This window comes from Thalia democratica, chromosome 8 (genome assembly GCF_965202585.1).
Source record: "Thalia democratica chromosome 8, ktThaDemo2.hap1.1, whole genome shotgun sequence".
NCBI lineage: Eukaryota > Metazoa > Chordata > Thaliacea > Salpida > Salpidae > Thalia > Thalia democratica.
The window spans coordinates 36,555,355-36,580,654 of NC_139172.1; positions in this window are offsets into that span (position 1 = coordinate 36,555,355).

Here is a 25,300-nt window from a genome sequence, read left to right on the forward strand (position 1 = left end):
AGATCAATATATATATGTCAAAATTTAAACTATTAATTAAACTAACTACAGTAATGTAAACTTTGTAACATATATTAGCTAAAATTGTAGATAATTTAGTTAACGTTAGAATTTGACCTAGCAATGTAATAACTTTTACTGAAACAAAATTGTGTCGTAAGCTCAATTAGTTATGGTTATATGAAACATTCACTTGACCTCAACAGAGTTAGTTTAAACTTTAAGTTTATTTTCAAATTTGTATTATTTGTTATATGAATTGAAGGTCCTTAACTAATTTTGTACTAAATTAGTGAACAATTTAGGGTAATAGAAAAATTATAGTTTTTAAGACTTGAACAAGCTTATTTTGGGCACTTTTATTAAATTACATATTGCTAGATACTGTAATTTTTTTTTAGTATTTTTCCGATATTTTAACACGTTTTTAAATACAAAATTAATTTAGTTATTTAAAAAAGCTCAGAAAAAAAATAAAACAAGAAAATTTGTGCTAATTTAAAAAGAATTTTTACCTTAGAGGTTGTTTAAAATATTTACGCTTAACGTAAAACTTAAAAAACTTATTTCAAAAAGTTAATCAATAATTGTACTCCGGTAGTGAAATTCTAGGTGTATGCATTACTAAAATTTATAATAAATTTTTTTAACATTGTTGTTTACTAATTTTCATTTGCATGTTTAGAAAAACCGCGAAAAATTTCACTTGAAGTAAAATTAATCAATAAGAATACTCACATCTTGCTCGTGAAGCTAATTACAAAATTTATTTTTTTACTTCTAAATTTTTCAATCCACTTAAATAATAACATTTTCTACAAAATAAAACTTCAAGAGAAAAGATTCTCGAGAAATCTTGAAAAATGAATTTTATTTTTCTTTAAAAATTATTCTTGAGAAAGTTTAAAAAATATTCTTGGAAAAGTTTTTACCTCTGAAACTTATTCTATTCCACTCAAATAATAATGGTCTCCACTAAATCAAGCTTAAAAAAATAAGATTCTCGATCTTAAAATTTAAAAATCAACTTTTGCTTTTCTTAAAAAATAATTTTATTAAACTTACTCTCACACCGGGGGGTAGGGACAAAATTCTCCATATAAGGTAAGGGGACCAACATAAAATAAAAGTCCCGACCAACAAACCAATCACAAAAGCTGCCTGGTTGGGCGAAGCTGTGTAAAAATTTTTATTTTTCTGTTTCTTTAGAATGTTTTCACATCCAAGTTAATACGGTTTAAGATAAATTAATTTTTAAGTATTGTTTAATTTGAATCAAGCGAATCGAACTGAAAAATGCTTTAATAAAGTGTTGATTTTAGTTCTAAATAAGCTTGATTTGTAGTGCTAAGAATATTTATAACGTCTAGTAGTTTTCGAATTTCTCATTACCATAAATACGTAAAAGTTTTTATTGAACATAATTTGAAAATGATGTTTTGTATGTTAAACAATTTGGAGATAAATTTTTTTTTAAAGATTATAAAAGAAGTTTGTAAACAAATTTTTTAAAGTTTTATAGCTCAAAAAGTAAAAACTAAAATAATTAGATATATTAAAATAAAACATTTTTGCGTTTTGCATCCATTTAAGCACTTTTTTGTAAATATAGAGGAATAAGTTCTGTTAAAAAATGCAAATTTTATATTAGAAATGTTCATTAAGAAAAGTTTTTAATTGATATTCAAACTTGCTTTCCGTAGTTTAGCATTTGTATGCCTCAATCATTATGTACTAATAAGGCTCCATGCGTAAAACAGTATTAGTCACTATCCAAATGTTTTTTAAAACATTAAATACTTAAAATCTTTTTTGTTTTAGTTTTGGGATTATTCTAAGACCAAAGTAAACTTCAGTATTTTTTTTTCATAGACACAAATCAATATTTCAAGTTTTGCAGCAACATAATGAAAGGCAAATTGAATTAATTTTGCTTATTACATCATATGTCTGTTCAAATTAGTGTTTAAAAACTTATTAGAATTCTAATGTAAATTTAGCAATAGTTTACTTTAGAAACGGTTTTATGCATATTAGAAAAAATGTTTTTTGAAATTTGTTTTGTATTATAAATTTAAATGTTTTTTAGATAACAGAAAAAGTATCGGAAAAATAAATTAAAAATAGAATCTTTTATAAACAAAAAATGTTGTGAAAAATCTACAGACCAATATTAAGCTTTGTCATTTGACATTTGGAATGTTATTTTATACAAAGTTTACCTTGTGAGGCGAAATAATACAAATGTGCGATTTTGACTTTTTAATATTTATATCCAAAACTGTTCTCCAAACACATTTTTTGGTTTCAAAAAGTATTATGATAAAAAATTTAAAACTTAAATTAAAAAATTTAAACCCAAAATCAAAACACTCACTGTTTTTTTGACGAAAACTCTTCCGTTTTTTGACGATGATGTGCAAAATTGCAGCGTACGAAAACACAATGACAACAACTGGAATTAAATAAAACAGAAAAAAGTTTGAAATTTCGTAAACAACGAACAGTTGCGATCCAAAATGCTGCAGATCACTACAAGAAGGCTGGAAAGAAACTTGGTCAGTTTCAAAATAATTGTCTGTTATAAAAACAAATTGCAAACGATTATCTGAAACAAAAACATTTTGTACATTTTGGATGATATAGTTATTAATTGTCGATAAGTTTAAAAAAAAAGTAGTTTGAAGTTTTTTTTTTAATTATTTCTTGTTTAAACTTTTTTAAAGTAAATTTACCTGTCTTGACCAGAAATGTAATTTTGAATAAAAAAAATGAGTTCCTTTATAGTTTATATCGTTAATAGTTTATATTGATTTTTAAATAGTGTCATTGAAATTACTTGCAATCTTAAACAATCTTAAACGATTTTGTACAATTGTCATTAGCCGCCCGCTGTGAAACTATGACGTAATAAAAGCAAGCAAACGCGTAAAAAGAACTTTAATGAGAACTTTTTGTAAAAATAGTTTAATAAAAACTTTAGATACTAGACTGCACCACTTGTGATACTCCGCGCGTGACATACTGCGCAGAATATCACATGGACTGTTGTTGATGGTCACGTGGTGCAGTCTGGTGCCTATTGAATGATGGTGTGAAACACACTCAACATTTACTGAGACAGCCGAAACAAAGTTTAAAGAAAACAAGTAATTACTTTACATAGAATATTTTTTCAAAATTGTCACTTACCTGTTATGTTACCGCTGCCCGCAAAAACTTCATATTCGAAGTTCATACCCGATTCGTTATAGAGATCCTGAATAAAATCTTCAAGTTCACTTTCGCTCTCAAAGTCCTCGAAATTCCCGGGAAACTCAACAAAACACTTCCCGTCCCGCGCTTTCGAGTACAGCATAAACGGGACGCCTGTGACCATGGCGACCAACCAGATCGTCCAAGAGGCCCTGGTGGCGTTCCTGCGGGTCCGGTGCACCCTGGTTTCTATGAGGTACTTGGTTGCCAGGCAACGATCGATGCTCATCGCTGTGAGAAAGAGGATTGAAGCGTGGTAGTTGACGTGATCTGTTACTGTAAAAAAATAAATAGTAAACAAAATAATAAGAAATAAACTAAGAAAATAACTAAAACGACTTTTAAAATATCAAGTAAGAAAATGCGTAAATTTAATTTGACATTTAAATGCGATTAATTCTTAAATAAAAATAATTAAAATTCAAGCATTATTTTAAACTAACTTCACGTTATAACAGTCTTAGCTGTTCGTCAACTTAGGAGAAATTGTATTAGTGCTGAATTTTACTTCAGCAAAGTACAAAACTTATTCTAAAACTAGTAAAGTTAAGTTTGTATTTACTTTTAAGACAAATTATATGTTTGTTCATTAAAAAAAACTTTTATTTATGCGAGTTTTTGTTGCAATCTACGAAAGTATTTGTTTTTAATCTTGTATTAAATATAAATATATTAAATTAATTTATAAATTTACACTTCAATTTTATTTAAATACAATTTAACGCCATCGCACTTGTGTACACTACTTTTTAATTAGCGTATAAAACATCATTAGTTCAGTTTAGCAGAACGAATTTGGATTATACACAGTTTAGTTGCTCAAACTTGAGTGAACTTCTTAAAATAAAAATGTTTGAAGTGAACTTAACCTTCGAATAATTTTTCTATCAAGGTTTATATAGTTCTTAGTTATTTTCAGTCTAGCGTAAGAGTCGGCAAACTGTGGTCCGTGAGGTACTAATTAGGTACACAGCACAAATAGATTTTTAAAACAATAAAAAAACTTTTTTTGAAGTAAAAATTAGTCTTTTGACACTGATTACTACATTTATTCTAAAATAACTGCGGCCTGAAAAGAATGTTTTCTATACAATGCGGCCTGCGAGCATTTTTGTCTGGAAAAACTGACCAGCGGCCTGTAAAAGGCTTCTGACCTCTGGACTGCCACTTAATCATTAACATAAGTTATAAACTCTAATGACCAATGAAAAATATTACATAAGTTTTAAAGAAGGAACACCTAAATCTTTATATATTAAATAAAAATAACTAGAATAATACCATGTTACAAACTACTCTGTTTTTTTTTGTAATGATTTTATTGGTATACATTTCGTTACAAATTTTTAGTATTTAAACAAAAACATTTAAACTTTTGTTAAATATTTTCTTCAAAAATTTTCATTGATAAACTTTATTTTGCACATCCCAAAAAAATTTTTGAAATATTCTACAGAAGTTTGTTAAAAACTTTAAGCCATAAGTGACCAATCTTAATAATCTTGTCATTTTGGCGCCGCCTTATTTTAATAAATTTATTTTTAATAACTTGAGTTGATTACCAACAACTTATATAGTAACGTTTATAAAACGTTTATTTAACTAAAATTTTACTTATAAATTGTTTTTATTACAGCTTATTATAAATTTTTGGCCCGCAAAGGGTTTTTTGACCAGTTACAAGTCTACTGGTCCTTGACTTAAAATTAAGTTGTAACAAAATATGGTAGAATTGAATTTATTTTCACAAACCTTGCACGAGCTTGCAGACGGCGTCGCCTAGCAACCAATTGTTTTCTCCCGTGGCGACGTGAAGCGGCAACGTCATCAGGAGTGTGACGTCAGCAACGGCCAGGTTGACGACGAGGAGCTGCGACACTTTTCTGTTGGGGCGACATTTCTCCCACACCAGGGTGACAATTATTACCAGCAAGTTGGAGGGTATTCCCACGACTGTTTGAAAAAAAAACATGCCATTTTTACTATTATTGATATTCATTAAGTACAAGTTGAAACAACTACCACTAAATTTTAGTCTCTGAAAAATTCTTTTTTTTAATTGTTTTTTGATAAAAAAATTTATTAATAACAGACCTTATGTGATAATTATTTATCACTGTGAATAAAAACACATTAAACGTAAGTATATTTGTATGTGAGGTTGAAAATAAAATATCGGCGAAAGTTACCTTATAATGAAAACTTTTAATATTTGTACGAATATATAATTTAAAAACCTGAAAGTTTAACCAAGTGTTGTTGTCTTGAAACAAATTATTATATTTAGTGTCAGTTTATAACGGTCATTTTTAGCTTAATTACAAAAGAGTTTAATTTTTGAAAATTCAAGTTACCGTTAACAAGTTTATCTGTGAATCTAAAACTTATTTTTATAAACCTTTTATAATTTTATGAGTTTTAAAACTGGGAAAAAATTCATTAAATTCTATCTAGCAGTATTGTTGCTGTTATGATTTCAAACTAAAAACCTTTTGTTTAAATTGTTGTGTTATTATTTCATTCTTTTGTTTTTTCAAATGTCAATAGGAAGTGTTTTTTCTTATAAAAACATTAGTTCAAGTTTAACAAACCCTTCGAGAGTTAAAAGACCACGTCATAACAACAGTGCATTAGTTGTACGAAACTTGTGTATTTTTCCTTACATACGTTAATATAATTATTGTAACATTTTGAAACTTGGCTAGTTTTTGTTTAGCAATCGTTGAAGTAGTTGAATAGTTTTATAATCAATAAAAATTAAAAATGATTGACTAAATAAATGGTTTGTAAACAACCACGAAGTGTTTAATTGGTACGAAAATAAAGAGAAGTTTAGTAAGAAACAATTTGTTTGTTAGTACCTAGTATAATTAAACCTTTTAACTTTATTTATTAAACTTAACTATTATGCTGTTGTAAAAATAAAAAGCTGTACTATTAAAACTTTAAAGTTGCCAGAAATTAATTTAAAAAGCTAAAAACAATTAAAAGCTGACTATCTTTAAAACCGGCTTAACAAGGTAAATGATTTTTCCTTAAAAAAATACTAATTTAACTTTATCCAGAACTATTTTAAGTTATGCAATATAATAAAGACTTATTGATCTTAAAATTTTTATTGTATACTATTAGCGTAAAATAGGTTTACAATTAAATTAAATTAGATAATTCGACTGTATTGTCCACATTATAACTGTAAACTTATTTAAACTTACCAGTAAGAATACAATAGAATAGGTCAATCGATTTTTCAATAAAGTGCATTTCCATAAGATCTTTTAAATTAAAACTTAAATTTTCAATACTTTTATCGTTCAAACTGAAAAAAGTTAGTTTTAAAATCAGAATTAAGTAAAGTATGAATACCCAGATTAACTTAAAAGTAAGTTTTATTTCACTAATTTTTATATGTCTCAATAAATAGTTTATCAGTTTAGAATAAACACACTTATTTCTGTGTATAAAAACTGCAAAAAATAATTTATCTTTTTACTTAAATTTTAGATCAACTTTAAATGCATTAATGTTTATTTTTCATTTATATTTTTAATACAAGTTAAGGTTCTCTCAGAATGCACATATAAAATTAATTCAAGTTCAACAATCAGATTCTCAGCTTTTCTGTTTATATAAAAAACATAAATTAAACTGAAAACAAAGTTGTTGTTGTCTCATTTTACTTATTGTTAAACAGAAATAATTTTACTTTGACAGGTAGGTTTTATATGAAAAAGAATTTTAAATTATTCAGCAATTCAAGTCTATTCTATTCTCATACTAAAATAAACTACAATTAAATTACTTTAAAAATTAATAAACTAATAAATTAGCTTATTCGATATTATTTTTTGAAACTAAATACATTTTATCCTGGTAATAACCACATAAATGTTGAGATTTTTATAACTAATAACAAACAAAAAGCGACTTGTTACTGTAAACTTACTACCCAAAGAAATAGGTGATACGAAATCTCGTTTTTATAACTGATGAAAACAGCGTTATTGATTTTTTTTACATTGTAAACTGCTAAAAGTTATGATATACATCTCTGAACTACAATTTGTGTCAGAATAAATTAAGAACTCATTAGCTTTGTATGATACAAAAGTCTACATTTTTTAACTCTATTTTAAGAAAAACGCCTCAATACATTTAAAGTTCTTTGTATAGAGAAAAAAATAAGGAAATGTCACACAATTTATAATTGGTCTATATTGCTTCGTTCAAAAAATGCTTTCAATGGAATCATACGTAAAAAAAAAATATTTTGACGTTGAAAAGCATTTAATGTCAGTTTAAAACAAGTAAAAAGTCATTATGCAGTTTTTAAAATTCAATTATAAAACAACTAAATCAAAGTTTTATAAGCATGATTCAAAAATTTTGTAACAACTCTCAAAATATCTTTTGACGTAGTACTCTAAAAGGTTTTAAATACCAATTCAGTAAGAAACACATTCTACGTTTAAAATTTATTCGCATGACGACGTTTTGACTTTCAATAAGTCATTATCAACAAATTACTGTGCAAAAATAAATAAAATTAGTGATAAACAACTAAGTATACAAAAAAATTTTCTAAGTGATACATTATATAAAAATTTTATAAATTAAGATTATAAACTCTAATAAAATAACATTTTACATAAGTACTAACAAATTGTTAAACTAATATATTAAACTAATCAAAAATTCTTAATGTATGGGTAATACCCGGTTTAATTAATTGTTTATTTAAAATTGGATTATAGCGTTTAATTAGTAGAGCTTCACTTATCAGGGTCTCAAATTTATTTCTACATTCTTTCAAAATTCCAAAATTATTAGCAGTTATTTTTTTCATTTTTACAAACATTACAATTGCTAATATGGTACGATACCGATGTTTTGCCCTTTAAAAAGTTTTTTCTAAAAGGTTTAACAGAAAGTTGAGAAAATATTTTACTTTATTTTACTAAAAAATGGTACAAATTTTTTAAAAATTATTTTAATATTACTGCATTTTAAATTTTAAACAAACAAGTAAAAAATTTTCGTTTAACGTAAAACGCAAATATTTTTAAAAACGTTTATTTAAAAAATTTTTTAAACTGAGAAATCCTAAAAAACCTCGCAGTAAATTAAAATAAACTTAATAAAGTGAACTAAAAATAAACTTTAATGTTATAATTTAAATTATGATGATCTAATAAAGACTTGCAAACGTTTTTATATAAAACATCGACCATCTTTGAAAACAATCAAATCTTAAAGAAAAAAAAAGCACGTTTAGAAATTATTTACATAACTAGTTTATAAAATACTGTTCTTTACACCTTAGTATTTAATTTGATATATATAAACTACCGATGTTTTATATTATGTGCCAAAAACAAAAGTCTAATTGACACACCATCTTGTGTTGAAAAAAAATCTTTACAATTAAAAGCTATAAAGCTGGATACTAGAAAATAATTGATTACAATCAAACGTTTATACAAAATATATAAAGTTTGAGTGCAGTACTTTAAAAATAATGATCACACTAAAAAAGTACTCTTTTTTTTAATTGTTTGTTTTAATTAACTTCAGTATATAAAGCAATAAATAGTATTAATTATTCTTAATTTTTTAGCTAAGGTTTGTAAGTTCGTGTACAAACTATAAAAACTATAAGTTTTATAGTTCTGCAGTTAACTTCGATACTGTATAAAAGTTAAAGTAAACGATGAATAATAATGATTTACTATGTTTAGTTTATTTAAAAGCTGACAATTTATACAGTTTGCTTCAGTACTGTTTAAAACTCACCAAGTAACCAAAATGTTATACTAGAATTATAAAATTGATTTGCTTTGTACAGCTTATTTGTAAACTTTATGTGACTTATACTAATCTTTGTCTGTACAAAATGCTTGTATTACAATGTTAAACCCAATTATAATAGTTTTAAAAACCTCGCCAAATTATCTGTGCACACTTTTGTGCACACTACTGTGCATACCGTGAAGACCGCTGACTTAGATTATAGATTTATAGATAAAAAAATATTTTTGTTTAGTTTAAATTATTGAAATATGCTTGCAAGTAAAATTAATTAACTCTAAATTGATGGTTTTTGACGCAAAACCTTAAGACTAAATTAAAATAAAACTAAATGTTTTTCAAAAATTGGTTTTAATTTTTTCAACTAAAAATCATTCTACGTTAATCACAAGTTTATCTAAAGTTTAAGTATTTTTTTTTGCTTTTTAAAGAAATATTTTTAGTGTCTACAATAAAAAAGAAACAAAGAATAACTTACAAAGGTAAAAAGTATAAAAATGTTTTTAAATCTAAAATAATACTAATTTTCATAAATTGCTGTTTCATACTTATTATTTTTTAAATTAAAATGGTTCTTCACTGTATTAACTTCACCGTATTATTTGTTGATTAACTTTCTTCTAAAAACTGTAGTATAGTTTGAAGTTTAAATAATTGTACTAAAGTTATTATTTTGCTATGTTAATTTTAAGTTCATAATACTTGACACATTAATATTGCACATAAATATTATACTTTGTAATTACAGGACTGTCAGTTTAAAATAGTTTACTATTTAACTTTTTATTCTGCATTTAATAACTAGTTGGCAATTTATGAAAAAATAAGTATTTAAATGTTGAATAGATTAACAGTTAAGTAAGTTACTTGTCATATAGTATTAACAAAAGCGTTGTTTAATAAAGGCATCTAGTGAAAATATGTTTATAAGTATTTAAAGTTCTTTAATATATTTTATAAAATTCATAACTACTTATTTGAAAAAATATACTTAACATTAATTAAAATGGAATTAGTTTTCTGGGCGTAACTTAAGTTATAAAAAGTATTAAATTGAAATTTCATTTTGTTTATATACAATACTGTTTGTTTAATATTATGAAGTTTATTACTATTATTTTATAATAGACAAAAGCGTAATAGAATATAATTTAAGTAAATTTAACAAAAACTTGGTTTTTTCTTAGATAAAATTTTCTAGTAAAGTACTAAGCTACATGAAGTAAACTTGTATGACATTGTGTTTTTTTTTAAACTGTTCAAAAGTTCTTCTAATTGTTTATATTTTATTAACATATAAGGAGACGACAGCCGAGTTAAATTTTATTTTACAATTATATTAAATATTTATTAAAAAACAATACCATGGTTAATTAGCCAGAAGATGCGCAGTCAGTGAAGTTATAATTAAGTGTTAATATAAGCAACTGAAGACCTCTTACATATCGCTACAGGAGTCATATGTCAACTGTCACTCCTGTAGCGATATGTAAGAGGTCTTCAGTTGCTTATATTAACACTTAATTATAACTTCACTGGCTGCGCATCTTCTGGCTAATTTACTTTTTTACAATTTCTTTACTTTACATCTGACCGTCCTGAACTCTAAACACGAACCAATAGTGTCAAATACCTTTAATACAAAGATGAAGGATCGGCAAACTAGGGTTTATGAACAGAAAAAGTGAGGTCCGCTAACATGCATATTTTGCCCGCGAAAAAAAATACTGAAAAATACACTAAATATTCTGAGGTTTAAAGCAAAGAGCAAAAAAAAATCTTAGGTAAAGTTTTTGGAAAGTTTAAAATACTACTAGGTTATTATACCTGCTATGAAAATTAACAACTGAAACTTCCACTGCAACCAGTATTTTATTCATTTTGATTTTTGCCCGTGAAAACCAAAAGCAGGCGGATTTGTGGTTTAGTATTTCAACCTTGCTAACTTTTTAAAGTTGTAAGATTAACTGATAAAGGAGCGTATTGATTTTCTTAACGTGTTTTTTTGTTTAAATTAATAAAAATACAACTTTTGAGTTTATGCTTTATAAATTGAGTTGTCAGCTTTAAGCTTTAAATCTTCGGTTAGTATGATTAGTTTTTAATAATTTGTTGTTTACTGTTTGGTATCCAACAAACAAAAGTATATTTTTGAATTGATCATTTGTTTGCAGCTACATTACAGAACAAATAAAGAAATTAATAAATAAAGTCAAAGATTAATAGTTTTAATTGTATTCTTTTGAAACTCCTTTTTTCATTTTTTTAATGTAAAAGTGTTTTTATAGCTGTAGGTAGGCTATCTACAATTTTAGAATTAGATTTTTCAATTAAAATAAAATTAAAAAACAAACATATAATAGTATACAATTTTTTTTTTGCATTCTTTTGAAAAACAAAGCAGTTTAAGTATATTTGAGTTAAAAAATCTACTTAATAACATAATACTTTAAAATAAAAAATTACTAAAGTATTTAGGTATAACTTTAATTATAATATCAAAATGTCTTTTTTAACCAAAAAATTTTTACAATAATACATATAAAACTTATTTTTAAGTCAAACCAAACAAAATATTCTATTAATAAAGAAAATTCTAAACTTTTTTAAAGACAAAACAAAGTTACAACGCACGAAATTTTTTATGTAAAATACTTCATTGACAGTGTCACTTTCCTTTAGGAATTTTAATACAGCAACCAATTAAAAAGTATTTTTTAATCTCAAATTTTTCTTCACACCATTCTTCTTTATCAACGTCGTAAGAAATAACTTCAGATTTATTTTTTCTGAACACAAGTATTTTGTCTGCCATTGGAACAGCAACTAAATCTCTGCCGACTTTGCTCAAAAACTTTATCATTGGAGTTTTTCTTATTGATACAAACTTATCAGCGGAACTGTCAAACACTTCACAAGCGTGTCCGATGACAAACAACTTGTTTCTTATAGCAATCAGACTGTGGTTCGATCTGCGGTTTATCATGTTCGGCATGCTTGACCACGCATCAGTTATATGGTCGTACACTTCAACAGAGTTGGTCACATTTCTCCCGTTCAACCTCCAGTTGTATCCTCCCGCAACTGCGATTTTCCCTCTGTAAACTGCCGAAGCTGCTTGTAGTCTGGGTTCGTTCATCATACGAAGCTCTTTGCTCTCTGAAATTTTTGTGTTATACTGTATGCAACAATTGAAACCATCATTATCACCACCAATTACATATATGCTGTTGACTAGAGCAGTCACACAAAATTTTTCACGCCCATCAAACTCGCACACAGTCATCCACTCGTTCGAGCTTGCTGAATATTTTTTTATTCTGTTGACATTTAGATGAAAGTGTTTGGTTATTACGTAAAATTCACCTCTCAAATAAACAGTCTCAACAATAGATGTTTTTTGTTCGAGTCCAGCAACATGGTTTTTACTCTTCAGTCGGCTTCCACCATTGACTTTGTACTCCATTTCAATCAGGTTTCCTTCACCTGCTTTTAAAACTATGTTGAACGCATTCTGACTGCAATATCTGCTGTTAGCAGAAGTGGTGCTTCCTTTTAAATGCTTTTCTCTGCTGTTCAAAAAGTTTTGTATTACGTCTCTACATTCAATATTGTTACTGATGGAAGAAGCCGTTTTGTTTAATAAATAATTTAAAGCAGGATCTGACACCAAAGGAAGTCGTAGTTTTAACAGAAGACTTTTCGCAAACTTGTTTCTTTTTTCTGGCTTGAAACTAATCCAGTTTTCCGCTGCATCAAACACTTCAAGTTCTGAAGTGATGTGCAGTTCGGAGGAGCAAAGTATCTTCCGAAAAAGATTAAAATCAAGTTCTTTAAAGTTTAAAGTATCCATCACAGTTGTGAAACACCTTTCTATATAACGCAGACTTACTTCAGTAAGATTTCTTATGTTAAAGATATTACCAATTTCATAAAAAATTGTACTACTTCGCATGTTTGTATTCTTTTCCATGAAATTGAAAATCCTTTTCTCTAAGTTTTCATTAAGGTGTGGGTTTCTTGTTTTAAGAAACTTGATAAACTCATTCACTTTTTGGTTGACGTGACCTATAAAAACACAAATATGTTACAAACTTTTTGAAATTAAAATGTTAAAAAACACATTTTATTACTCAAAATTTTGAGACTTCTTTGAAAAGTTTAATAAACTTACTTATTGGAGTTAGTTGGTTGTTAGAAAGAATTTTTTTTTCACTACTGTTTGAGTTTTTCTCACAGAGCATTAAAAATTCATTATCTTTAGAAAATGTAGAACCTTCTTGAGTGCTAATTGTATTTCTACATCTTTTTCTGCAAACGCTGCTTTCGTTCTTTATGTTTATGTTGCGTATTAATATCTTCATATCCGTTTTAGTAATTTTTACAAGCTGAAAAGTTTAAGTAAAATAAGATTAAGCTATTATACCGTTTTTTGTATGCCTTATCACGTATCGAAGCGGGCTAAAAGAAGTTAAGTCTTTTTTTAATCATTATAACTTTATTAGCTAAAACTGTTTTTAGGTTTTTGTTAAAAACCATTGGTTATAGAAAAAATAGATAGTTAATCCACCAAGATGTTTTTAGAAACAACAAATGCATTAAAAGCAGATTTTAATTTATTAACACTTTGTTTCAAATAAATTTAGCGTTGATGTGCATTTTTTCATGTAAATCTATAGAATGAGCGGCTTGTGAGAAGAAATTGGTAAATTGAAAAAAAAAGTTGAAGATTTTTTTTAGATTTATAATTTAAAATTTGTAGTATAAACATAGTCATGTATTTATTGGAAACGTGCAAATTATGTTGAAATATACTAGTTTAAGTGACTGAAAACTGTACTGTTTCAACCTGATATTATGAGAAAACTTAGGATCTAAAACCAATCTACTTTAAAAAGCCTTAGTACCATTTAACAATTTTTTATAAAATAAAGCAACTCTGATTTTAACAAAACAAGCCTGATTTTTACTATAATCTAAAAATATCAATTAGATCTCTACTAAACCTATACTGTTTCTAAAATCATATAAAGCTATTATTGTTATTCAACTTTATATGTTTTACCTGTAATCTATAGATGTAGGTTACTTAAACACTATGCTTATATGATTATAAAATATTGTACAGCCACAATATTAACCATAATAAACTATATTTATATCAAAGAACAATTACAACTGACAAAAAAAAAACATCCTTTAGAATAAGGGTTAGCAGCGTACGGCCCGCGGGCTGGACTCGGCTCGCAGAGTGAAAATGACCGACCCACAACCTTTTTAAAGATTTAAATGGGTTCCGACTAAATTGCCCGGCCCGCCAGTGACGACCCGCTAAGCATTTTCAAGTTTGTGTGAAATCCTGCCAGCCAATGAAAAAATTACAAACTTCTACAAAACCACAAAAAAAAAACTGTAAGACTTTGACCCCGAAAATTGGATGGCAATATGCTTGCGGGTAGCTTTTCTTCCAGTTGATTTGCGGGCAATCGTTGTATCTATCAAAAATTCACTCATAACTGGTATTTGTATATACTAAATGCGTTACGGACGTAGATAAAGTATGACCATTTTGGGTTTTTAGATTAAAAATTCACAACTTTAGCTAATAAGTTTTTAACAAAGGCTGAGAAAAGTAAAACTTAGTTTTTGAAAATATTTGATTTATAAACTTTATTGTGTTTGTCTAAATAGATTATACATTATATTGCTTATAATTTGAAAAAATATTTTTCGAATGAAAAAAAGGTCAGCTTTATATATTACACATATATGATTTAAATTACTAATAAGTTTGCGCTAATCTCTTATAATAATATTTATTACAAAAAAAATGTTAAGTATAGTAAAATAAGCTTTTACTAGAGAGGGCGAAAAACTAAATAACATATATATACTTTATAAAACTACTAAATATTTTTTTTGTTTATAAGTTAATTACAAATAGATTATGTAGTAAAACAATAACATAACCACTTACCTTAAAAAATGAAACTATATCTGTTTTAAGCAAGTATAATTTAGATTAAAAAAAAGATAATAAAAATTTATTCAATAATAAGTGAAAATAAACGATGTTAGAAATGCAGACTTTATTTTTATTTTCTTATTTATATGTTATTTGTCTATACTTTTTTCTCTGTAAAAGGCCTGAAAAGACATATCAAATAAAAAGTACTTATGTATGTTAGAAACTTTATTTGTTATTAAAAGGATGTAACATTTAAAAAAAACCAGTCTGCGTTTCTTTTTTTTCATCTTATTTTTTATAGTGAACTACTTAGTTTATTTGTCTTTAATAAGTTGTATTCGCACTTAAATAAAAAAGTTGCCAAAGTTTGATAAATCAAAATACTAAATAGTTTTGTAATGTTTCAGCTTAAAATGTTACGCTCGAGCAATTTTTAGTAACTAAATTATTGTAAATATAAGACTAACTAGTATTAATTTGGTTCAAAGTTATAATAAATATAAATTAAAAATACTTAATAAACATTAAGATAGAATTCCATACTTGAGAAAATTATTTAGTAATAAAAGAGTTCAAAACTCCAAAATACCCAATCCGATAGTATCCAGCCGGATCCAAATCTTTTTTAAAATAGTTTTCAGTCGGATCCGGATAGTTTTCTAAAATTAGTACCTAGTAAGATACAGACTCTATTTCAAATCGGGATACGAATCTAAACAAGGATCCAGCTAGATCCGGTAGATCACTAACTGGAAATACTCCGGCCCGCCAATGACTAATTTTTTACAGATCCGGCCCGTCGATTATTTACGTTGCCCACCCCTACTTTGAAAAATACTTTAAATGTGGACAACACTTTTACACAAGAATTAAATCTAACAGGAATGTAATTTAAGAATTTAAAAGTAGTATAACATTTAATCACTTAGACTGTAAATAGAAAGTACTTATAAAATGTAACATTAGTAATAAAATACTTCATATAGTATAGCACAAGAAAACAATACAAATGTGTATTCTGGAAATCATGTTTACTGCAGCAGGCTGTGGCTAGAATAACCCCACCACTACTCGCTTTTGCTTATTTATATTGCACTGTTCTAAACTTTATTCAACATTCAGGGTTGCCACTTTTTGAGTCAAAAAATCTTTCCGGAGTAACCTTAAACTTCCTTAAGTTTCCCTGAGTTTTTTTCAAATCCTTAAAAAAAATTTCATTTTTTTTTAAATTACCATTTTAATTCTAAGAATATTAAAGAAATTGCTGCAAGGCTAAAATAATTCTAAATAAGCACTTAAAAATGAATAAAATTAACTTTTATAAACAAAATATTAAAACTAGATTAACTAAGTCATATTCTAGATCTAGAAAAAAATTCCCTGAAATTTTTAGAACAAACCAAAACTGCCCTGAGTTTCCCTGAGTTAAAAAAAAGAATCAAAATTCCTTGAGTTTCTCTGAGTCTCCCTGAGTTTCCCTGAGATTTTCTACAACTTGAAAATTTCCTGAGTTTCCTTAAGTTCCCTGAGTGTGTGGCAACCCTGAACATTACATCAAGATTTTCTTGTCTGCTCTTTATTCTATCCTTATCATAACTGTATCAAAATTGCATCAATATTTTCATGCGTTTCTTTTTTGGATTTCTCCTTAAATACAAAACATTTTTAAATACAATTTGATGTGCTGTTACACTTTTCTTCTTCCATTTTTTAAAAACAATCTTCACTCTACTCCTCCTCTGCTTTTCTGTTGAAAAAAAACACTAACCTTCCGTCTTAAGCAAGAAAAAAATGAAACAATATCAAACTTTAATTGAATTAAAACTACTATTGTTGTTTTTTGAAGAAAAAAGTAATAAGGAAAATTAGAAAAAATAAACTAAAAAATTTTTAACAAACATTTTAATTCTACAATTTAGTTTTTAACAATTAAATAAAATTTATCTTGGTTTTCTAAACTTTAACAATTGACTTTGATTTTAAAAGTGATGTTTAGCATTACAACCTACTATAAAGATTCCAGCATTTGAAAATAAATAAATATTAAAAGCAAAATAAAAAAATCACTCAAGTGTCATGCCCAATGATACAAATTCATAAAAACTTTCAGCTTTTTACCGGTCTTTTCTGTCTTAGTTATGATAAACACTGTCTTTTTCTATTATGCTGTAAAAAGCCTTATAAGAAATTCAACATGACTCAATGTGATTGGTCTCCAAACTGTGACACACTTATACTAATACTTTTGTGACCTCTTTGATTGAACTTTGTCAGTTCTATAACTAAAAGATTGTACTTTATTTAAGTTTAGGTAAAAACACTTTAAACTTTAAATATGTTAAGTATACAACACTTAAACAACTCTAAAACAATTTAATGTTGTTTCAATAATACTACTTATACTTGAACTATAAAAATACATTAATAAATTTTCATGCAGTTATTTTTCAATAATAAAGGTCTAGTTCTCAGTTTCTAGAATATAATAATAAAGAACCACAAAACACTATTATAACAATATTGTTTCAAAAATATAAGTTACTTCTTAAAAATAATTTGAGATTAATTAACTTTTATAATAATATAAGTTTAGGTGAAAAATATTTAAAAATTTAAACGATGTGAAATATAAAATATTTAAAAAACTCTAAAACATTTGATGTTGTGTAAATAATACTTCCTATTCTTGAAAAATAAAATTACACTAAAAAAAATTTCATGCAGTTTTTACTCAATAATAAAGGTTTTAGTGTCTGGGGCTTATCAACATTTCTATATCATGATAATGATAGAATTTACTGAAAAATTTGCGTTCTGGTTGACTGACTTTCTTACACTCAAAGTTCAAACAATTAACATTCAACATTTAAACAATGAAAGAGTATATGAAAGATGCATTATATTCCAGTATTTTAACATTTTTTTAGCAAAAAAGAATAATAACTTAGTAAGTATATCTAAAGATTCTGATTGAACAACGTTTTTAGTAAATAATTTAAGTTTTTTTTTTTACTTTTTTCTTCTGTTTTAACAGAAGGTGCCCATGCTCAGGCTTCTTAAAATCCTTGCAAACATTCCACTGCTACAAGGAATTAAAAAGATTATCAATTCTTTAAATGCGTCATTATGTGAATAATCAAAAACTGTACAAACTAACACGTTAAATAAAAAAAAAAAAAATTCCACTTAAAATAAAGTAAACTCAAAAAGTTTTTTTTTTTTTGTAGAACCATTCGCGTTTATTAAAAGACAATAAAAAAACTTTGTTTTAAAGTTCTTGTTTAAAGAAATTGTTTTAATATTCTAAAAACCAGCATACTTTTATTTGTGTTTACCTATCATGGTTATAACCTTAACAGGCTAGCAGACAGATTAAAATTGGTAGTAAACTCAACTAGTCTGAGGATAGTTAAATATTTTAAGAAAATTTGAGTTAAAAAAAAGTATAAACGAATAAAGTAAACACTATTGATTTTATACTAAATGAACTTTTTTCTACCTCATTGATAGCTTTTTTTTACATAACATATATAAATAGTTTTTTTGTTTGTTGAAAACTATACATTAATTAAAAAGTTACAAAGTAGTTTAAAAAGCTGATGTAAATAAGGATTTGCAAAAATGATTTTTATAAACACCTTTTGGCAGAAGTTTCAAGATAATGATTGTTTTCATTTATTACACATCACCCTTGTACTAGTTTATTACTAATTGACTTTTCTGCATTATTAATTTACGCCCTTATGATAGATCAGGGATCGGCAGGCAGTTGGTGCTCGCGGGCCAAATTTCAAGTTTCAAAAATCTTCGCGGGCCGCAGTTTTAGTATTAGTGACATTTAAAAAATAATCTTTTGATTCTAGGTTTAGTCAAACTAAAGAAAGTTTTAATTTTAATTACTTTATTAATTTTAATGATATTTAGATTAATTATAAATATTTATTGGAATAAAATTTACATTGACTAATATACATAAGTCTTAAAAACTTTGTACTTTTTTCAAAACTTAATAAAATACACTTAATACTTTTATTAGTTTACTATAACCAAACTTTCTTTAAAAACTGAGCTTGAAAAACAATTACGGGATAATTTTATACATTTTTTATGCCATCAACCACTTTTTAATATTTTAAAATGTAATAACTTTTGAAAATAATTTTTGCGTCATAAATAGTTTTCACTCTTTAAAAAATGCAGTAAATACTTAACTAAATAAAATTAATACCTATTGAGTTGTAGAAAAGCTAAAACAAATTGATTAACAAAGTTAATGCTCGAATACTCTAATAAAGTACCTCATTAGTAATTAATTAGCTTTAAACATAGTTTCCACTTAAAAAAAAAGTGCAAAAAACTTGCAGCTAATTAAGCTTAGATACCTAACAAAAATATAATCAGTATAAAAAGTACACAATGTATTTGTATACCAGAAAAGAATTACGATTAGTAAACTACACTGTATGTTTTGCAACCCGATTAAGATAAAGTCTCAAAATAAAGAGTAATAAAGTTCATTAACAGTGAGTTGAATATATAGCTAAAATAATATCAAAAGTCAGCTTGAATGGACTATAACATTTTTTAACATTTGTTAAGCTATTGACAAAGTAGAAATAATATTAGTGAAATTTAAAACATTTTTAATATTTAGAAAAAAGCTTTAAATTTATTTTTTTGAACAGTTGTCTTCAACCTAAACAAAAGCTAAACACAATTAACAGTTGTAAAAACCTATACACTGGACTAAAAAAAATTGTTAATTTTAAAGTTTTTTTTTTGACCTAATGTATCAAAAACTTGCTAATACTATCAACACATATAACAAATATCTTTTTCTAAAAATACAAAAATCATACTAAAATATTTTTTCAACTTACTAAACTTTCTGTGCACAGTAAAACAGTTTGTATTCACACCACTGTGCACTGGTAAACACGTTAAACACCACTGGCTTAAAGATTATTGAAAACTAAGAAAATTTTAGATTAATTACATTGATGAACTAAAGTTATTACGACAATTAAAACATTTTAATTTGTACGAACTAAATTATATGATTCAAATAGTACTTGGTAGATAAAAAAATATTTCTTATTAATAACTAAAGTTCAAGCTTTACAACTTATGTGATAAAATTCATGAAGTGAAATTTTTATATTTTTAACTGTGTTTGTGGAAACTCAAAGCATGAATTGAAATGTTATTTAAGCTTTAACTCTAAACAATATTAAGAAAAATTTTCCACAACAATAACAAAAAACAAAAAAAAATCGACGGTATAAGTATTTCATTAATACTTTGTGGAAAAAGGTGTCTTAATAAACAACCGGTAAATGTTTTTTTTTTTGTAACGTTTTTATTAATACATGGAAAAGTTTGAAAAACGAAATACACAGTCTACTTTTTTGTAATCAGTTACAACTTACATACATTAATAAGTTAATTTATAAAGAACTAGCAGTTTTAATTCAAAAACTTGGCAAAATTTTGTTATTTGTTTACACTTGTTCGACTTGATTATAATTTTTTTTTTATTAAGTAAGTTAGAGCTGTTCCTAAATCAAAATTAAACATCAATGAACTTAATAAAATATAGAACAAGTTTACAATATAAAAACAAACGATGATAAAGTAGAAATCACAGTTTAATCCTCGTATTTTCTGCTATACAGCTTCAACACGAACTTCTATTGTTTTTAGTTTAAAGTTTTTTGTTTATTACGTTTAACTAATACACTAGATACACTTTTTAAAATCATAGAGATAGAAACTTGAATAAGGTACAATGTACAAACCTTTAAAGTAGGAACTAAATTAACACGAATAAATAAAATGCAAAAAAACTTTAAACATAGTTTTTTATAATCTTTGTTTACTAATTCGTGTTAGATTTCTTAATTTTATAACTATACAATCTTTTAATTTGTGATAAAATATTCGTTTGGGTTTTCTTTATACTTGATTTTTGTTTTCTATCTAGGCTTCGTAGCGTTAGTATCCTTTTGAAAAAAGTATTTTAAATTCAGGATGAAATAAAAGTTTTATAAACAAATAAAATATGTTGAATTTTTTGTAAAAAAAAAGTATCGATTAAATGTTTGAAAAACGCTATTGATTAGTTTTTTTTACGCAAATCAACTTATTATATACGCATTAAAGGTATTTTAATATATATGAGTTTTAGTTTAGATAGACTTAGTTTTTAGGCAATTTGATGAAATATTGCGTTAAATTGATCAAACAGTTTGCAGAGCTTTTCAAATCAACTTTCTTTTCTTGAATTATGTGATTAAAGTAATTAAAATGTCAGCAAAAACAACAAATAAAGCTTAAAAAAGTTGCTTCGTAAGAAAAAGAAAAAAGTATTAGCATTAGAAGAAAATATGCAATAATTTTCTAAATTTTACAATATCTAATGGTATACTTAATATTGTTTTTTAAATTATACTGATTTTTTAATTCTAAACACCATTACAGTTAAAGCTAAATGTGATCACTGTTGAAAACTACTCACAACGATTTAAAGCTACGTTTATATAGTTTGTAGATGTAGGATTATGTAAGAATAATAACCTTTTAGAAAAAAATCATTTAATATTAAACTACCTTATGATTTTAACCAGTCTTTTTTTTAATAGTTTTGGTTTCGCAATGCATTTATGTTTTAAATGTACAAGAGTACAAATCTTTTTATCACAACCAGGTTAAATAAGTACAAATTTTTGTTTTAACTAATTTACAATGAAAGTACTATTGATTCCCAAACCTTTTTTTTAAACTTTATAAAAATAATTACTCACTAAGTGGTAATAATAGAAAATATACATGCAAGTATCATTTCAACAATGTTAGTTGGGAAAAATCTTTTTTCTATCGTTCGGTAAAAATGTGAAACGAACTTCCAAATGAACTAGTATCTTGCAAAAATTTTGAAAATTTTCGATTAAAGTTAAAAAAATCTGATTAAGTAAAATATTTACCAGTAAAATTTATAAGTAGTTAGTTTTGTTCACCTCTTTAACCATTGATTTGGTATATGGTATGTAGTTTATTGATAATTTGATTTGTAAGCAACACACTTAAATATAATAGTATATTACAAATAACTAGGAGTATCGCACACCGCGCGTAAAGCGCACTTTTGTGCTAATAAATAAATAATATTATAAGTAACAATTTTACAAATAAGTAGAAATTTTTTAATTTTGTAATAATTTTCAAATATTATTAAAATGTTCTTAAAGTTTGTGAAAACAGTTGTTTAAACTAAGCATAAGAATAGAATAAGTTTCAAATAAAAACTATAAAAAGAAGAAAAACAACTTAATATATCTATTCAGTTTATTATAAAACAAAATAAACTACTAATAGTTTATAATAAATAGCTGAGAGTATTGCACACCGCGCGCGCTTTTGTGCTAGCCGAATAAAGAAAATAAATAATATTATAAGTTAGTATATTACAAAAAGTTAGATATTTTATAATTTTCGAATACTCTCGAAAATTCTTTTTTAAGTTTTAAGAACTGGTGTTTAAACTGAGCATAAAAACAGGATGTTTTTATAAAAATGAAAAAATTGTATTTTAACTTTAAACAAATCTAGATTCGTCAAAGGCTTCGCTTTTTTCGTACTGCTGTTTTTGGTTTTGCTCACATCCCACCCACCCCAAAAATTATATCAAATATATATTTTATACAATATTATAAATTTTAGAAAATTCTTGTTACGTCACTAACTCTTCCAGTATCCTGTTTTAGTCGACACGAAATCGTTCAAAAAAGTTTATTAAAAATTTGCATAAATTATCATAATTTTTTTTTGACTTAATTATTAAGTACAATATCTTTGGAACTTTACTATAATATTACTGTAATAACGTTAATTGTTAATAAATAAAAGTATTATACGTTTAAGAAGTAAATAAAAAATAACTTAATTGTAATAATTAATAAATAAAGCAAAGAAAATTTATGTGCTAAAAGAAGAAATCAATTGAAAAACAAGCTTGTGTCCATACCAATTAATAATATTAACTTTTTCGGTTCAGACTTTTCAATTCAATTTTGTATTATGTTTTTGTTTACCAACAGGACTGGCTTAAAACTTACTAAAACTTCAGAAGAGCTTTTTGTAATTAAAAAAAGTTTTGATAAAACTCTAATCCGTTTGCAAAGTTTTGTATAACTTTCATAAGAAGAATAACTATATTATTTAGAAAATCGATGCTAACTAATCAACTAAGTTAGTACTGAAAATATGTAAATAGTAGCACTAGATTTAAATTGATAACTTAGTGTATTTGTTTATTTGGTAAAAACTGAGTGTTTTACTATTTTTGAGAAGATGTCACAATATTTACATCAAATACCTAATATTCCTAATACATAGTTGACACTATTTATAATGTTTAAAAAAATTAGTTAAATAAAAATGCAGTAAATGTTACAGTTATAATACTTCTCAAAATTTAAACAAAAGTAATTTATAACCATCAATTTAAGGTAATTACTAAGAAAATATTAACAGAACATATTTTATTTTCCCTTAAAAATTAAACAAACATTAAAAAAAATACTGTAGTAATTGACTCTAAAGTATAGACACCAAATTTAACTAATTATTAACAACTATAATAAAGTTTGTATGAGTTTTACAACAAATATTCATTGTATTTCAAAAGCTGAACACAAAAAAAATTTGAAAAACTTAGATACATATATGTAAAATAAATTAACAAATAGTTCAACATAAATTAACTTTTATTTAAATTTGTACAGCTTTTTTGAAAAAAAAAATATTTAATCAGTGAACAACTAAACTAATGTTAAAATTGTAAGCTTTCTCCTGATATAATATTAAAAAAAAACATTTATACAAATTTTTACAAATAAATATAAGAAAAGCTTTCGCGTTCAGTGTTTTCTCACAAAAAACGCGTAAATTGCAAGTTAGCGCGATGATATTGAATCGTTAAGTTTGTTTGTTATAGATGATAACAACTTAAGTTTGTTTTTACTTTGTGTGATTTAAATACTTTAATCTGTTATAACTTAGTTTTATTTAGTGGTACATGGTATGTTTGTTTATAAAACTTTAGCTATATCGTTTCACAGTTTTCTCGAAACTAATGAACTTCATTATTTTAAGATTTGTAAACTCTTAAGTTATATGTGTTCTGTCTTTTGAAACTAATAATAAAATCTTCTTAAAATGAATAAAAAGTAAGAAGATTTTTTTTAATAAAGGTTTTATAAAAAATATTGAACATTTAAACATTAAACTGAATTATCCTTGTATTACAACTTAAAAACATCTTCGATGACATTCTAAAAAAGTAGTTTTTGATCCAATATTTATTTAATTTACATAACAATATGTATTGTTTAGGTTTTATCATCAAAATTTAAAGTAAATATTTACTTACACTATATACTCGAAAAACTAAATCTAAAAGAATTTACAAGTTATAGAAGATGTAAAAACTTTTATTACTTACTTTAGATGAAATGTAAAGCATGTTTAGTTTTTTACTTTAATGTTTTAGCTGTAACTCTTGTTCGTAACTCTATGGAGTAGTTTTTGTAATGCATATTTATATTTCGCTGTAGATAATTGAGTATCTCATTAAGTAGTAGTAAAATATTTAAAACTAAGTGAATAAAACAAAGTATAAGACACATTTAAGTTTATACTTAAAAGACCTTTTAGATTTAACTACATTTACAGTTATTTTTCGGTTGAGTACGCACTTTATTGTCAAACACAATTTATTAAATATTCCAACTTGTATTTTTATTTTTGATTTGATTTATAAAAACTTTACCAATGAGTAATAATATAACTAAAATATTTTTATTTTTTTAAAAAAGGCATAGAGTACAAATGGATGCAAATTAAATACTAACAACTATACAGTAGATTCCAAAAACTCTAACAAAACAAATATTTTCAAAGTTTACATACCTCATGACTAAACCGTAAATATTTAAGCATATAAAACTTTTTTTTTAATTAAAATACTTTCGAAAATGACGAGTTTTCAATTAACAACCTGTATATTTTAAATATGATTATAAAAAGAGTATAAAACAACACTGAGCTCTATTTTTAAATGCTAAATCTTAAATTAAAAAATGTTTTAGTTGTTTTTCCGAACATACGGCTTGTTGAAGCCATATTTTTGTTTCAGTTTTAATTGTAGTACATGTTTTGAGCTAAAAAATTCAAGACGGGGTTTTCTTGGCGGGCTGGATTTTGTCCGTG